This window comes from Desmodus rotundus, chromosome 4 (genome assembly GCF_022682495.2).
Source record: "Desmodus rotundus isolate HL8 chromosome 4, HLdesRot8A.1, whole genome shotgun sequence".
Lineage (NCBI taxonomy): Eukaryota > Metazoa > Chordata > Mammalia > Chiroptera > Phyllostomidae > Desmodus > Desmodus rotundus.
The window spans coordinates 76972432-76989495 of record NC_071390.1 but is presented as its reverse complement, the minus strand read 5'-3'; the positions used below and the strand labels follow the sequence as shown (position 1 = coordinate 76989495).

General features: G+C 40.5%; 1 protein-coding gene across 17 annotated transcripts in view; it reads left to right on the top strand.

The window, feature by feature from the left end:
* The window catches only part of PARD3 (par-3 family cell polarity regulator), a 715988-nt gene that overhangs the window by 169870 nt on the left and 529054 nt on the right, over positions 1-17064 (top strand). The gene's annotated exons all lie outside the window — the stretch shown is intronic.

Here is a 17064-nt window from a genome sequence, read left to right as displayed (position 1 = left end):
CGCTGCAAAGCACTAGGCATGTGGTCCTTTCTAATTTAAACTTGCAGCCCACCAAGGCACCATTGCTTTACTGACAACCTGCCAGCAAACAGTCATTTTCAAAGGACAGCATTTATTTTTCTGATCTACTCCCTTAGGTCTCATATCCTCTGCATAATGTTAATACCCATTTGCTGCTCTGTATTTGCCTGTACTTCTTTCCATTAATCTCTACCAAACTAACTGTCACATTAAGGGTTGCAACATTTTGAAATTTAAAAACCACAGCACTACTATTTGTCAGCTCATTTTGACTACATCTAACCATTTTTAAGTACTAGTTATCTGGGATGCATATTTTGCATGTTTTGAACTTCAGTTAATCATGGGCATATACAGACAGTAGAGAAGACCTTTAAAAAAATCAAAGTGTATATGCAGTGAAGGACTGACTGTAGAATTTATATGTGTTTATAAGCCCAAGAAACTGCTGCCCAGATTAAGATACGGAACATTTCCTGTGCCCATTTTGCCAATGGGCAGTCAATACTTCTGATTCATCAGTACAGATTGAAGTTTCCTGTTGTTGAACTTTGCAAAAATGGGGTAAAAACATTCTTTTGTTTCTGACTTCATTAGCTCATTACCATGTCTGGGAGACTTACCCATGTTGTTGGGTGGAGTAGCAGTCAGTTTATGTACTAGTTGTTATGCCACAACTTTATATTCTCGTACCGGTAGACGTTTGGATTGTCTCCCGTTTGGGGCCACTTCCAGTCAGTGGTGTTCCTAATGTATTTTGACACAAGCATGGATTGTTTTTACTCCATCCTACTGTTCAACACAGTTATGGTGCAAAAATGGAAAAAAAACGGATGAATAGTTTTCAGCTATGTTTAATTTCTTTTTTCTGAAAAGCAAACAAGGTACAATATTGCTCCGTTGCAGTAAGGAATAAGAGCATGTGGTTTCTGTTTTTGAGACTTCTCTAATTTGATCATTGACTTTGTCAAAATTTATGTTATATACCAGATTTGTGACTGCATCTTTGTATATAGTTTAAGAAAGGACACTTTAAAAATATATTTTTAATTTTGAAAATTTTCTTCCATATAAAACAACAACCCCTATGTAAGTAACTAGTTAGGAAGCGTTTTGAAGATAAGTTTGTTACAGAGTCATAAAAATCTCATTTCGTAGTAAATCACCAAGAAAATTGCAATGTCTATGTTTCTTTGAGAATCATTCTTGTGAGTTTTAAATGTTGTCCTCAGAGCTGAAAATTTTTACGCAGAAAAAGGAGCTCAATAGCCCTCATAGAATGGCGGAACTGAAATAACTCAGATTGTATTTCTTCATTATTGCAACCACTGCTGTAATTTTTTAATTCAAGTCTACTCTCTAACTGAAGGAACATGTGGTACAACAGGCACTTACTTAAAAGGAGTGCCTGTGGCTGGGTGCTGTGCTGGTGGACCTTGGGCAGAGCGGGGCAGCTCCAACACTAGAGTTCACCTCCATGTGAAAAGCATTGTTGACTAAAGCAAAATCAACAAAAATGTGCAAATTTGTATTTTAAATTAAAATTAAAACTTGACAATAATCATAACAATTATTTGAAACTTTGACCAAGAAAAGGATTTTTAGGGGCTTTATCATTGACATTGTTCGAAATTGCTAGTACATGGTGACTGTAAAAAGGAGCCTAACTTTTTAGTCTTTTAAAAAAATTGTTTTCAAAGGTTTTTTTTTTTTTAAGTCTAGACTTGTGTCCGTAACTGGGCAGACAGTCCCAGCACCCTCTCCGCAGCCCTCGTTCGCATGGCTGTTCTGAATGCATCTCCTGTGAACTTTCTGGTGCATGTCTGCTTGATGGATGTGTGGCTGCTTTTTCTTACACACCCCGAACACTCGACACTGCTTTTTCATTGTAGGCATTTCACGTATTTTCTGTTAATAACAACACTTTTCTCTTCATTTCCAATCCCTATACTTTTTATTTCTTTTTTATGCCTGTTCTACTGGCTAAGACCTCAATACAATGTTGACTACAAATGATGGCAGTGAGCGTGCTCTCTTCACGAGTCCTAGGGAAAGTGTCATATCTCTCACCTTTAAAAATAAAGGCTTTTTTGGAGGATACCATTTATCAGATTAAAGAAGTTCCAAGAAAGCCTTTTTAAAATTTATTTTTTTAAGGTTTTATTTATTTATTTTTAGAGGAAGGGGAAGGGAGGGAGAAAGAGAGGGAGAGAAACATCAATGTGTGGTTGCTTCTCACGCAACCCCTATTGGGGACCTGGCCTGCAAGCCAGGCATGTGCCCTGACTGGGGATCGAACTGGGCACTCTGGTTTGCAGACTGGCACTCAATCCACTGAGCCACACCAGCCAGGGCAAGAGAGCCTTTTTTTAAAGAAAAGTTAATTACAGTATAGTAAAGTTAAAACATGGTTTTATTGTGTTTTTTATGGAGTTGTAGTGGGAAAAGAATGGGCTTTGAAGTATTGTAGACTTCAGCTTGAATTTTGGTTTTACTATCTGTGATCTTAATTTTTGTACCTGTAAACTAGAAAAGTAATACTGCAGTAAGGCTATTAAAATTATTGATGCATCTATAAGGTTAGATAATGTACTATGTGCCTAGTACTATGCTTGTTATACAAGTGCATTCAGCAAATACTATGTGTCCTTCTTTGTTAGTTATTTGTTTCTGATGTTATTTTGAAGAGAATCATAAAGTTATTTTCAAGGTTTATTTTTAGGTAGACTTGGGTGACACAAACACTTGAAGATAACAGTTCATATTCCTAGTATGAAGTATCTCTTGAGATTGAGTGGGGTTAGGTTTTCCAGTTCCATACTGGCAGTCTAGGTATTAGTTATAAGTGCCTGCCCTGGCATAGCCTGCCGATGAGTGGAAGTGAACTCTTGGTATACATTTGTGGATTTATATCCATATTTAGGTTAATAAGTAACAGGCTGAGTGAACACTGGCATTTGGATCATGGAGTGAGCCAGAATAAGGTCTGGCCTAAATGAAGGCTAGCTATCCTTTGTTTAAGCCTGGTGTGTCAGACACTACACTGAGACTGGGGCGTGTCGCGTTGAAGAGCAGAGTCTTAGCATTTAGCAGGGGGTCACCAGAATGCAGTGATGATGACAGTCATGGGGTATTTAATTCAGCTGTGTGTGGTTTTGTTTTGTTTGTGGGAGTGTGTGTGTGAGAGAGGGAGGGAGAGGGAGAGGGACAGTTGGAGAGAGAGAATATGAACGAATATATGAATGAATGAGAATGGTGGTAAATGGGGAAAGCTTTTCAGACTTGACCCCTGAATGTTGACTGAGTCAATTGAGCTGCAGGGGCCGTGGCAAGGACTCTTCTGGCAGGAGGCTATAGTATTTACACTGGTTGAGGCTATGACATGGTTTTTGTTGGTAACTCTTAGGCTGGTATGTAGTTCTGAACCATAAAGGGCAAAGTGGGTAGGGGGGCTGGCTGGGACTAGGCAGGACTCTGGCCTGGAGGCCTTTCTTCTAGGCTGTGCCGAGAAGCTTGGGCTTTCCATGTTGTGCATGTTGGGGAGTATTCAGATTTGCAATTTTAGATCTCCTGGTAGTAGCGTCTCCCCCTTTATTAGAAGCTGTTCATAACTCTTTAGTCTTGGTGCCTCCTGGTTTTGATGGCTTGTGACCTTTGCCCTATTCGTCACAGTTTTCAAATGCATTTGGTGCTGGAGTACAACCCGATTTACTCCTGAAGTCCTGATGCAAATAGAAGCATGCCTGATAATAGCTCAGTTTAATAAATGTTTCAGAAAAACAGCCTGATTTACGGACATCCTCTTCTCCCTCACTTAATTTTGTTTTCATTTTCACATTATCAAAAAAGTGCTCTGAAAGTTTATTATGTAACATAAATTGAATGTTCTGTTTATTTTTACCTCTGAATACTAAAATATGTTATTCCAGGATGGACAATTCCTTGTAATAAAGCTGTAAGTTTAATTTCAAACTGATATCTGGTGCCAATTTTATGTTCCACTATTTTATTTATATTAAAACCCCAATTATCCAATGTTGTAATGTCTCTCTTCATAATTGTATCTTAGTTTTTCCTTCCAATAGGCATTATCTTTTAAAAAGATTTTATTAATTTATTTTTAGACAGAGGGGAAGGGAGGGAGAAAGAGAGGTATAGAACATCAATGTGTGCTTGCCTCTCCTGTTGCCCCTACTGGGGACCTGGCCTGCAACCCAGGCTTTTGCCAGGACTGAGAATTGAACTGGCAACCCTTTGGTTTGCAGGCCAGCACTCAATCCACTGAGCCACACCAGCCAGGGCCCAGTGGGCATTATTTATAAACTTATCATTCTGCAGGGACTTCTGAGATGCCTTTTTGCTCTTTAGAGCATATTAGAATTGCTGTTTTTCAGTGTCTTTAGTAAATTTGATGAATATGTGCATGAATTAATACATTCTGGAGTTCTTAACTAAGGATTGCTTTTTGACTTGCAAGCGGACATTGATGGGTAATAGTTGTTACTTTTGTAAGTTCATTTTTAAAGTGTATGAATGTCTTGGAAGTTTCCAAAAATGGTTTCAGAGTTGTAGATTATGGTTTGATAGGTGTAGGATCTGCAAGAAAGCCACTAAGTTGGAATCATAAGTAAAAAATAGTAATTGACACCTAAGGGCAGAAATTGGAATCATTTTTTCTAAAGAACAATTATTTAAGACTAAGTGCTGACTGAAAGTGTCGTTGTCACAGAGACAAGGGTTGCCCGCTGTGGCCCACCAGACAATAAGGTGGTAGCACTCTCCCTGGCCCTGTGCCAGCCAGCAGGCTTCGTTTTCTCCTCTCCACGTGTGTGCACCACATGCAGAAGATTAGGATATTTCTTAGAATTACTTTCTCTAAGAAACAGTGTTTTAAATCATAGTAAAGTGAAAATTGTTTTCCTAAATAAGTTTGTCCTAAAACTTGTTGGGGATAATTTTAAGCAAAATATATAATGTGTAAATGTTTGACATATACTGTATTATACAATAGATAACATCGTATTGTTATCTATTACATAATTATGAGCAAAACCAAAAAATTATTAACAAATGATAAGCGTAGCAGAGGACATACAGTCATGCCTCTGAGGTGTATTGTGTTCTCATAGCCGCCTGTACTGCCCGTGTGCTGCTGAGAACAACCAGTTCTTCCCAGCTGCTCTTACTCTGTCCAGTAGAATCTTGGATGCCCGTCAGCTACTAACTTACTCCTTGCTTTAGCTTAACAGACCTCGACTTTTTCTTTGACCATTCTGTTAGGAACTTAGAAACTGGGGTTTTCAGTGTTTCTTTGCTAAAGGAGATCCTCGGAATTTCTTTGGCTCTGGGGGCGGGGATGGAGGTGTAAAATTTACCCTCTCTATTTAAACTCCACAACTGGGAGCAATTTATTATTTATGCCCCTTAAGCTAGCTAAACCCTACATATTTTAGCAATCTCTCTAGATTTATATAACATTGAGGTAATGTATTAAAAATTGTTAGTGTAAGCCTCTGCTGCTCTTTGAGATTGCTGCATTAGGAATACACAATCCCTTACCTTCCCCTTTTCTTTGTCGTCTTCCCAAATCTTGAATTGGGTCCTGCACCTGTAGTGTGTATTGGCATTTTCTACAAGCTTTGAAATTTTTTGTGCAGTACTTCACCTTTATCATGATTTCAGTTTCTGTGGTTTCAGTTACTCATGGTCAATCACAGTACAGAAATATGAAACGGAAAATCCCAGAAATAAACAGTTTATGAGTTTTAAATTGCACATTGTTCTGAGTAGTGTGATGAAATCTTGCGCCATCTTGCTCTGTCCACCTGGGAGGTGAATCATCTCTTTGTCTACTTTGTCAACACTACAGACACTTCTGCCTGTTAGTTACTTAGTAGCTTGCTTTGGTTATCTTGTTGATTTTCCAGTATTGCGATGTTTGTGTTCGGGTAACTCTTATGTTACTTAATAATGGCCCCAAAGAACAAGAATAGTGATGCTGGCATTTCAGATATGCCAAAGAAAAGCCATAAAGTGCTTCCTTTAAGTTCAAAAACATATAATATAGGAAGAAACATAGTACCTGTAGGGTTCAATTCTGTGAGTGGTTTCAGGCATTCACGGGGGGTCTTGGAATATATCATCCATGGATAAGGGGGAACAACAGGATATTTAATAGAAGGAAAGTCCACATGCAGTTATGTTCAACTAAGCAAGCATATTTCCCAAAAAAGGGGTAAAAATTAGGGGTGGATGAATATTGCTTGTAAAACTGAATGCTCCCAAGGTAATCTGCGCAGACGTGCCGAATCTCCCCTTATCCACAGGGATTCTGTGGTATGTGATTTGTATTAGAGCTCAGCAGCGAAAGCAATAATTGGAACAAAATTTCATTTTTAAAGGTAATGTGGTATCCACTTACAGTATTTTTCATCGAAAGCATTGGTATGCACCATAAGGTTAAAATAAAGTTTTTTTCTTCATCATTTATTTGATATTTGAGCATGACTAGGAAAAAGAAAACCAAGATTATTCTAATGCATAAACAGAATTTTTTTTACCTAGATAATGAGTCTTTTCTACTTAAAATAACAATGAAAAATAAAATTTTACTTTGTGTCGGTTTCATTGGAAAAAACAATATATGTATGCTATAGCATACATAAATTTCATTTTTGTCTTAAAAAGTTATTTAGTTATACTATCAAAAGCCTTCTTCCTTAAAGTAGTTTACATGGAGGAAACTGAAAAGCATCCTCATAATTGCATTTGGGATGCCATTGGGTACACCTGAGGGTAATTAAGAAGATGTAGTGAGCTCTGGCAGGGTGGCTCAGTTGGTTGGAATGTAGTCCTGTGCACCAAAAGGTTGCAGGTTCTATCCCTGGTCAGGGCACATACATAGTTTCCGGGTTTAATCCCCGGTCAGGGCATGTATGCTAGGGAACAGGTTGATGTTTCTCTCCCCTCCTCCTCTTCTCTCTGAGATCAATAAACATATCCTTGGGTGAGGGATTAAAAAAGAAAATGTAGTAAAGTGAATGTGAAATTGGAGGCCTTGTACCATGTAAGGTGCTTTGTGGGGCCCAGTCATATTTTGTTGTACTTCGGAGTCGAAGTTCTAGTCGTGAACAAAAGGTCTTCATTCTTGGTTTCCTAAGGATATCTTTAAACTCTGAATGAGTGTTCAGTAAACACTTAACGCCAATGCAATGTAAATTTCTATTATAGTATCTTTAGTATCTTCAATTTATTAATGTTTGCCATGTGAAGAAAACACTTATCTTCTCCCTCATTCCACAGTAATGATTTAAAAATTTAATCAGAGGCTGATTCAACTTCTCTTAAAGCTAGAACAGAACAATGAAGGCAGACTTTCACAGACTATAGTCTGAGCTTGTCATTCCGATTTTCTTAGCAAATATTTTGATTTTTAAGCCTCAAGAAAATCTCAGATATTCCTGAATTGTGAACTCCAACTTTAAGTTTACTGTTTTTGATAAGCAAATCAATAATGGTAATGATAATAATCCTTTACTATGTTTCTACTATTTGCTTGGCTCTGACCTAGGTGTTTTAAATTTTGCTGTCTTCAAGGCAGATGATCTCATGGTGTTATTATGAAGAAACTAAAGCTTGGAGAGTCACTTCACCAACTCCTGGGGTGACTTACTCCCCCTGTTTTTGAGTTTTTCTGGTCTTTAGCAAAGCCATGTGAGAGGAGAGTTGATGTATATTTCAACTCTCAGTGAAATGTATATTTGTGTAAATGGGTCACAGAGTTAAGAGAAAAATCTTGGAGAAGCCCACATTGCTCACTTCTTTATAGCACAAATGAATATACAATTTTATTAAGGCTTTCTAGTAGTTAGAAATATCAGATTAAATGTCATAGTTTTTAAATGTAATAAAAGTTTAAATGTAATTAAATTAAGTGTAGATTGTGGGTCATTTCAAAAATGCTGTTTATACAAATTGATTACCGTATTTTTCAGACTATAAGATGCACTTTCCCTGCAAATTTGGGATGAAAACGGGAGTGTGTCTTATAGTCCAAATGTAGCCCACCTGGCTCGTTGGGTGGGGGGGAGGGATGGTCGGTGGTGGAGTGGGGTCACAGGAGGCAGGAGCAGGGTTCCCGCTGCAGGAAGCTGGCACCGGCAGGAATGAGGCGATTCTGCAGACCCTGGGCTGGGTCTGAAGCAAGGGAGGCAGGAGCAGAGTCCCTGCTGTGGCATACTATAGTGCTAGGGAGGAGGGTACAGGCGGTGCAGGCACGTTAGGAGAAGAAAGCCTGTGGCGCCCGTATATGCCTCCATCACATGACTGGTGTGTCCCCCCCATTCACATTAACATAGGCAAATTCCACTTCAGGGTCACCTGTCGATGTGGCCCTGCAACTGTTGAAAAACTACAACTCCCATCATGCTTGGATGGGTTGGGATGATGGGAGCTGTAATGTGGCAACAGCTGCAGAGCCACACAGGTTGTGCAACACTGTTGTCCCCATACAAGAGTGTTGGACAACCTGTGGCCCTCCAGCCGCAGATCCCCCCCATAACAGTGACAACAGCAGATCCCCCCATAACGGTGTCAGCAGCAGATCCCCCCATAACAGTGTCAGCAGCAGATCCCCCCATACCATTGTCAGCAGCAGATCCCCCCATACCAGTGTCAGCAGCAGATCCCCCCATAACAGTGCGTCATCCACTGATGTTCTCAGCTACAGTGCCCCCATAACTATGAAGGACACAGTGCTGATAGTTGTCATTACTGTATTTTGTTGTAGAAAGATATGATAGTGTACCGTAGTCTCCTGCCAAATCTACCGTAATTATGGAAAGATGTCAAAGCAGAAAAGGATTTCTGCTTTAAAGGATGTTATTAAATATTTTACCACATTTTTTGCCTCAAAATTTTTTCCCCTATTTTCCTCCTCTAAAACCTAGGTGCGTTGTATGGTTCAGTGCGTCTTATAGTCCAAAAAATATGGTACATGCATACTAGGTCCTTCAAAGCACTAGTATGCTTTGATTGAACAGAAGTCTTTGCTAACAGATCATGTCCCCTGTGCTCTGTATTGTCCGCAGGGCATATGATCGTCTGTCAACATAAGTAATAAACCTTTTCTTTGCTCTCTCTGAGGTAGAAAAGGAAGCTGTAGTCTGAGTGCTTGGGAAAAAGCATGTCATTATTATAGGCTATAATAAATGTAAATCCATGAAAAATTGTTTAGCTTCAAACAGCTAAGTAGCAGAAGCTTTAAAACCATGCCCCGGTATTCCGTTCTAGAGCCTGGATCATAGAAGAATTACCCATCTCTTTTAGCTGTGAGATTTCTAAGAATTCTTTTTCAAAATCTCCTGTCACTCAGCTTCTAGCAAGAAAACTATATCAAGTCTTAAATGATAGACATGAATTCCTAAGTAAGTTAAACTTTTTAAAGTTTTTACTGAGTTTAAATAATAACCCTTATACAAATGATAAGTCAGCACTGTGTCGCTGGTACTGAACAAACATTCTAAATTTGAAATGGCAGGCTCTCTGTTCCCCGTCTGGGTAATCGCTGATAAAACATTAATCACTCAAGGTTCTGTTCAAGTCCATTGATGGAAATTTTGAAATGTAATTTAGCTCAAGGAATTGAATTAATGTTTTCTAATAGCTCTGAGGTATTCAGTGATTTATAGGCTCCCTTGCGGGAAGGCATGCTGTATGCACATGCGTGGTTCTGTGTGGGTGCACACATCAGCTCACCTGAATGGGCGACCGCGAGTGATAGATATTCTGTACCATAAAATGTGTGTGTTAACTCTATGACTGGTTAGTGTGGTTTACTTATGCCTGTCATTGCCACATTTATTGTTTTATATACCTGGTACAAAGTAGTGCTCAATTAAGAACTGTTTGTTGAATTAAAAAAAAAACTTTAAATTTACATGCATGTATATGTATGTAGACTAATGTATATGTGTATATATTATTATCAAGCAAGTTCAGAATTTATTCTAATTTGATTACTTATACTATGAACCTCTATTATTCAGTTTTCCCATCATTTCCCTCCTTTATAGCTCTTTTGTCATCTTCCAACCTCTACTCTCTACCCCATAGCATTTTCGCCTCAAACCCACATTAATAATGTACTTACGTCTTTGTCATTGCCCGTATCGTTTTAAAAGCTGTAGTAGGATACAGCTTCCATTTGTCTTTCATTTTGTTCACTTTTGCATTTGTAGCATCTGAGCAGTTTCTGGCCCAGGGTAAGTATTCAGTAACCATTCACTGAATGAAAACAGAAGCAGCAAGAGGCAGCGTCTCCAGATCTTAGGGAAGTGTAATTCTGTTGACTCTGCCTCTTTGGTGTCAGTTTGAGCTAGTTGCTTCATTTCTTGAGAATGTATTTATTTATTTACTTTCTAAAATATATATTATTATATCTATGTCATTGAGTAGAGAGATTATGTGAGTGAAATTTTTTATGTGTTGCCTAGAACATAATACACTTGCTTTGAAGGTTCTGTACTAGGTGGTGTGGGAGCATCCTAATATAATGGTAATAGAATGGAGTGCATCCTAATATTACCGTCTAGTAGATTGTATGTCAGTTACTCATTCTGTATAGTCACTTGTGTCCTTGTGTTAGTTGTCACCTAGAGAGAGAAAATTAATGTCTCAGGTGATTCAAAGTAGGGGGTTTTACCTTCTATTGTCATGGAATTTGTTGCATCTCTTCTATTACAGGCAAGTAATAGAATGCTGGAAAGTTTTGAGTGTTATGAGCAAATGGTGAGGGTGCAATGCTTCATTGGGAATAGTGCATTATGAATCTGAACAGTAAGTTGGGTATATATTGTGGAGGGGCTTGAATTAAGCAGTTTCTTTTTAACTTGGTGGATAGTTTGGTGTTCCCAAAGGTTGGGTCTGTGGTAGGACTAAGGTTTAGGGAGAGAATGTTTGGAATCTGGGAGTGAAGAAGGTTAGAATGTTGCTTACCAGAGCATATAGTAAATCTTGGGCTGTGTATCTTCCAAATCACTGCTAGTCTTCCCTGTGGCACAGTGACGCCATGGCTTCTCTGAGGGCTGCCACCATCCATTGCATCTTAATTAGGCCTGCTCTAGTGTAGGGTACGGTGCCGTATGATTATGACTGTACTGGCTTGTCCCTGAAGCAGGCATGTTCAGGTTTCAGTTTTGGGGACGCTGACTTCAAAAACTCCCAGCCCTGGCCTGAGCCCCTCAACTTCTCTTGCACCAACAGTAAGCATCTTCCCCGCCTACACTTTGGCCACATGGAATGGATTTTTTTTTTCCTCCTTGAGACCGTGTTCATTCCTAGACTAGGGTCTTGCACTTGTCTCCTGCTGGGAGTGCTCTCCCCCCAGTATTAGAATGATAGGCGGCTCCTTGTTTCAGGGCTCATCTTCAGTCATGACACTGAGACATCTTTTTTGATAACAAGTCAATCTCCATGGCATCTTCTTGTTTTAATTCTTACTTTAGTATGTGACACTACCTTGTTAGTGTCACACGTATTCTTGAGAGTGGTCTTGGGCTCTCTGCTGTATCTCCTGTGTGTGGAATAGTGTTTGACAAGTGGTAGGCACTCAAATGTTGGATGGATGAGAGAATGAATAAATGAAGGCATTTAAGCCTCATTTGCTCTATCTCCTCCTTCTTCACCCCATTTATAATTAATGTAAAGGCAGAAAGACCACATTAATTACAAACACCTCCTGAATGCTTGGTATTGGAGAACCATTGGGCACACATAGAGATAAAGTAAAATTTATTATTTGAAAGAAGGTCCTGGCTTAAAAATGGGTATGTTGTTCCTGGAGGTGGATGTAAAGAGTATGGCAAGGAAGGGATAGCAGGGGCCTGGGGCAAGCTCATCCTCATGACTTGGTGGGGCGTCTGGCTTGGGACAGAAGAATGGTGTGTGGGACTTATTTCCTCTTGCTCCTCCTCCTTGTTCCTGTTTTGCAGCTGTCCTGTAAACACAGGCCAATCTCTGGGCCAGAAACAGTTGTAGGTGTTGATAAGGTCTGCAGTAGCAGAGGTTTAATAAATAGCCATAGTAATGACAGAAAGATTTGGGTTTTTAGCCATTTGGGAATTTGCCTGAAATGTCTTCTCCTCACCCAGCTGCTCTTAAATAGAGGATTTGTGAGGTTTGTGTACATTTTAAGAGTCAGGATTTCTGTAGGGGATGTCTTAAGGAACACATTTAGATTCTGTGGACATTCCCGCATATAGCTTGCTTTTAGGATGGATTCTCTTTGCAAACCAGGAAGGATGTCTAAGATCGAACCTTGTTGGGCAGGGATCTTTAGCTGACAGAAAAAGGAGAGCTGTGGTGTTGATCATGACCTCTCCTTTGTCTGACAGAGAAACCAAAGCTGTGCTTTCTCTGCTGTTTTTTAGCTGAGTTTCGAACTACCATGCCCCCTCCCCCCCAAATTTAAAAATTGTAAGTAACAGAATTGTACTCTGAATCCATGAAAATGTGATCAGCTATGGGCTATTAATTATGACAATTTTCAAATAAATGTGTCTTTTCTTTCTTCTTTTCCACCAAGGAGACAATTAGAGACTAGGGGGAAAACAAAGGGAAAAATCACCCAGGCAGAACATACTTCATGTATCCTGAAAAGAACACAGATGCAAAGTCACATTTGATTTGTCACTATTTCTAGGAGTCTTTGAGTGGACGTCCCGAGTCTTCTTCCTCCATTAGGTCTGATTTCAAATCAGATTTGAAGAGTAGCTGATGAATAACCCCGATTGCCATGTGCATATGAGCCCGTCTGGCTAATGTTACTCACTTCACCTCTGCAGTGAAAGAGAAAAGACTAACGGAAGACTTGAGAATGATACTTTGCTGAGATTTTTTAATATAAGGGATAATTATATCCATATTAGCAAAATCCTGAGACTGGCAGTTGGCTTTTTATGGAAAAGTAAGTGTATGAATTTCATAGGTATATCTGTACATTTCATAAGTGTATGGAATGATTCTTGTTGGATGACGTTACAGTCTTAGTATAAATAATGGAAATAGAGGTCAGTATTGGTCATCTGAAGATGACTTCCATGTCATTCTGTTGCTTCCTTCCAGCTTGCAAATTCTAGTGTGTTGAGTCATAGGAATTATGTGGAAATACTGTATATTACTGACCTGTATTCCTCTTTACATGCAATCCCTTGGGTATTCTGAGGTCAGGCCAGTTGGTATAATTGTAAAAAGCAATACCATTTCCTTCTTAATGGAATTGTGAATTGCAGGCTGACAATCAGCAGTTAGTTCCTGTATGTTGTCAAGAAGAGGAAGAAGCTATATTTTGATATGCTTTGGTTCTTTTGAAATGTACTTGTATTAATTTGCTAGGGCTACCATGACAAAGTACTGCAGAATGGGTGGCTTAAACAACAGAAATTTACTTTCTCAAAGTTCTGGATATTGGAAGTCTCAGATCAAGGTGTTGGTTTCTTCCTGAGGCCTGTCACCTTGGCTTGTAAATGGCCATCTTCTCCCTGTGTCTTTACATGGTCTACCCTGTGTTTGTGTGTCTTACTCTCTTATAATGGCACCAATCATACTGGGTTAGGGCCCACCCAATGGCCTGTGTTAACTTAAGTACTACTTTAAACACCCTATCTCTAAAGACAGTCACATTCTGAAATACTGGGAGTTAGGGTTTTTTTGGCATGGGTAGTGGGGGAACACAGTCTTTCACTGTACTGTAACAGTGCAAACTGGTTTTTGGCTATTTGGTGCCTTTTTATATGACTCAATGATTTGTGTTGAAGGAAACAGGTTTTTATTAACAGGGTTCCAACATTGCAGGTGCTGAGAGCACTCCTGCTGAGCTGTCCTCTCCCATGAGACCCAGAACTTCCCTGGCTCTCCAAAAGGCTATAAGCCAAAACCAACCCAGAAGTACCCCATGTCCTTATCTGTCCATTAGCCAGTCACACAAAGAGATCTCCATTCTCTCTGGAATGTCCACTCGTGGGTTTCAGAGTCCCCATCCTCCCCCAGCAGCTGTCCTTCAGGATCTGGGGTGTGCTGTTCTTGGCCTCCATGTAGCAGTCCCAGAACAGTGTGCCCTGTTACACTGTCCCAGAGGGTGGAGCCCAGGGAGGCACACATCCCTGCGTGGGACCCTGCCTCCAGGAGTGGGCTCCCAACCTCTGCAGGGTCTAAGCCTCTGGTGGGCCCTGCATATCCTAGTCCCACGAGTGCTCTCGTCTGTGCGGAGAGCAGGGCCAGAGTCCCAGAACATCCAAATGCCAAAGGCCCAGAGGGAGAGAGCTTGTACCAAGCTGAAAAGTCCTGTACTAAGAGGGCAACTTTTCTGTACCAGGCGTGTGTGTGTGTGTGTGTGTGTGTGTGTGTGTGGGAGAGAGAGAGAGAGAGAGAGAGAGCGAGCAAGCACGAGCAAAAGTCCTGCTCCCTTTAAAAACACCCCAAAATGAATAGCCCTGTGTCCCTCTGCCAAGCCAGACCAGTTTCAGAATATGCCACTCAAAAGTACCATCCTTCAGAATCACAGAAGTCTGCAGCTCAGCCTTCCCGGTCACAGTTCAGCTCCAGGCATCTCTCACGTGTGTGTGCAGTAGCCTGAGTCGTTCTCGCAGTGTCTATTTCTCTCCTCTGGAGCTGCCTTCACTCCAGCTATCAAGTCACCAGCGAGTTTGGGTTCTTGGCTGGGCAGGTCCCCCGCAGTGCTGCCAGCTCTGTCATTGTCTTCTGTGTGGGAGGTGCTGAGTATATTTCCAATGGGCCTCCAGACCTCCAGTCCTACAGACAGACCCACAGGCACACCTCATGTTTCTTGGAGCACTCCAATTTTAAAGGCTTAGCTTAGAACTTCCTGCACTACTGAACATCTGGCTCTTCTTATGGTGAGTTAGTGTCTGCCATTTTTGTCAGCTCCCTAGTGTCTTTGACCCTGTTTTGGCCGCCATCATTAGTCAGGGCAAGAAGCCCCAGCCACGTGGAGGTGTACACGTGTCTGTCCTGGGTTGCACATCCGGCTCTGTATGAGCTTCCCTTCTGACTGTGTCAAGAGTCATGCTGCTGAGTCTTTCTGCAGAAGTTCTCAGTCACATACACAGTTTGGCCCAAGCAGCAGCCTTCTTCATGCACTCCTCCCTTTAAAAGGGAGGCATGTTCTGTTAATCTGCCTTTGTTATGCAAATTGCTTCAAAAGAGGTGCTTTCCTTTCTACCTCCTGCCTTTCTTGGAGGCTTCCCCTGCCTCCAGGGACATTTGCTCTGACCTACCCCATTACAGTACTATACTTTCTTTAAAAAGTGATTGTAAAACTCTTGTTAAATGAATTTAAGAGAAGGATAGACCAGCTCTGTTTAGCCAAACTTCTTATAGTGACTTTTGTAAAACAAAATACTTCCTTAGTTCTTGTTAAATCCCAGGTTGCTTGATTTTTGACCGTTTGTTGTGGGTCCTCTACAGCACGGTGTTTTTGAAAGAAGGTGGTATTTTAATGTAGAATAACTTCCAGTACAGCAGTATTTCTCAGGCTTTCATATGCATATTAATATTGAAGGGGTTTTGTTAAGTTGCAGATTTCAATTCAGTAGGTCTGGGATGGAACCTGAGACCCTGCCTCCTAACATGTTCTCCAGGTGATACTGATGCTGCAGACCCTCAAACCACACCTTGAGAAGCAGGGCCAGGACTGGCTGTACAATTTCAGGAACCAGTGCAGAATGAAGATGTGGGTCCCTTCTTCAAAACCATTAAGAATTTGTGGGGCAACAACAGCAGAGCATTAGACCAAGTGTGTGGGACCCTGTGAGAATAGACCAGAGCATGCCCAGGAGCCAGCCCTGAGCTGGTGTCAATGCTAATGGGAATGATGACATGACACCTGTTCACACCGATCTGTCAAATGATTGCTTTTATTGGCCAGTGATAAAATCCTTATACTTCTGACTAATCACAGCTTTACATTGTGTTTGCAGAAAACTCCCCTCAGAACATGGGGAAGCATTAGCATGCAGGAAGTATAAATGAAAGGAGTTCCTCCTGACACTCTACATATCTTTGTGTGTAAAACAGAGTATCACCACCAACACCACAGTGATTATATAACTTGTCCTTTCTTTGGAAAATTTCAAAGGAATCTATGCCGTGACATATGAATTCCTCTGCCAAAATGATGAAGATTCTCCTTTGTTCTTGAGATAACACCGTGCCTGCTTTTCCACAGTAGTATTTAACTCTGGGAGCAAAACTCATTCCATTTTCCCAAGGTGAAGATCATTATGATAATTGTAATTGTACAGAAATTGATTTTAAAAATGCTTCAGTTACACATACACATGGATTTGTCATTTTGTTCTCTACAAAAAACACATACTCCTATGTACTGAGACATGTATCTTTAGACTTGTCTCCCATTTTCCCCACTGTCCCCATCCCTTCCTTCACATTAAGGCAGGGGTGTCAAATTCATTTTAACCGGGGGCCACATCAGCCTTGCGGTTGCCTTCAAAGGGCCGAATGTAATTTTAGGACTGTATAAATGTAACTACTCCTTCACTAGGGGCAAGGAGCTCTACATTCGGCCCTTTGAAGGCAACTGCAAGGCTGATGTGGCCCCCGGTTAAAATGAGTTTGACACCGCTGCGTTAAGGGCAGTGTGTAAGCAAATAATTCTGGAAGCCAAGGAAATGTTTTTCATTTGTGATTAACCCAAGGAGAAACCTGAGGTCTGATGAAAATAGTCTGAGGTGTATTCCTACTCATCATACTAGATTTCCCTCTTGGTGCTTTTCCAAATTTTTGATACTGAGTTCCTTTTATCAAGTAATTACCATATTTTTTGGACCATAAGATGCACCTAGGTTTCAGAGGAGGGAAATAGGAAAAAAAACTTTGCAGCAAAAAATGTAAAATATTTAATAATGTAAGTAACATAATATTTCACCAATGTAAATGTAAGCTACATTCGGACTATAAGAGGCACCCCCACTTCCCTCCCAAATTTGCGGGGAAAATAGTGCGTCT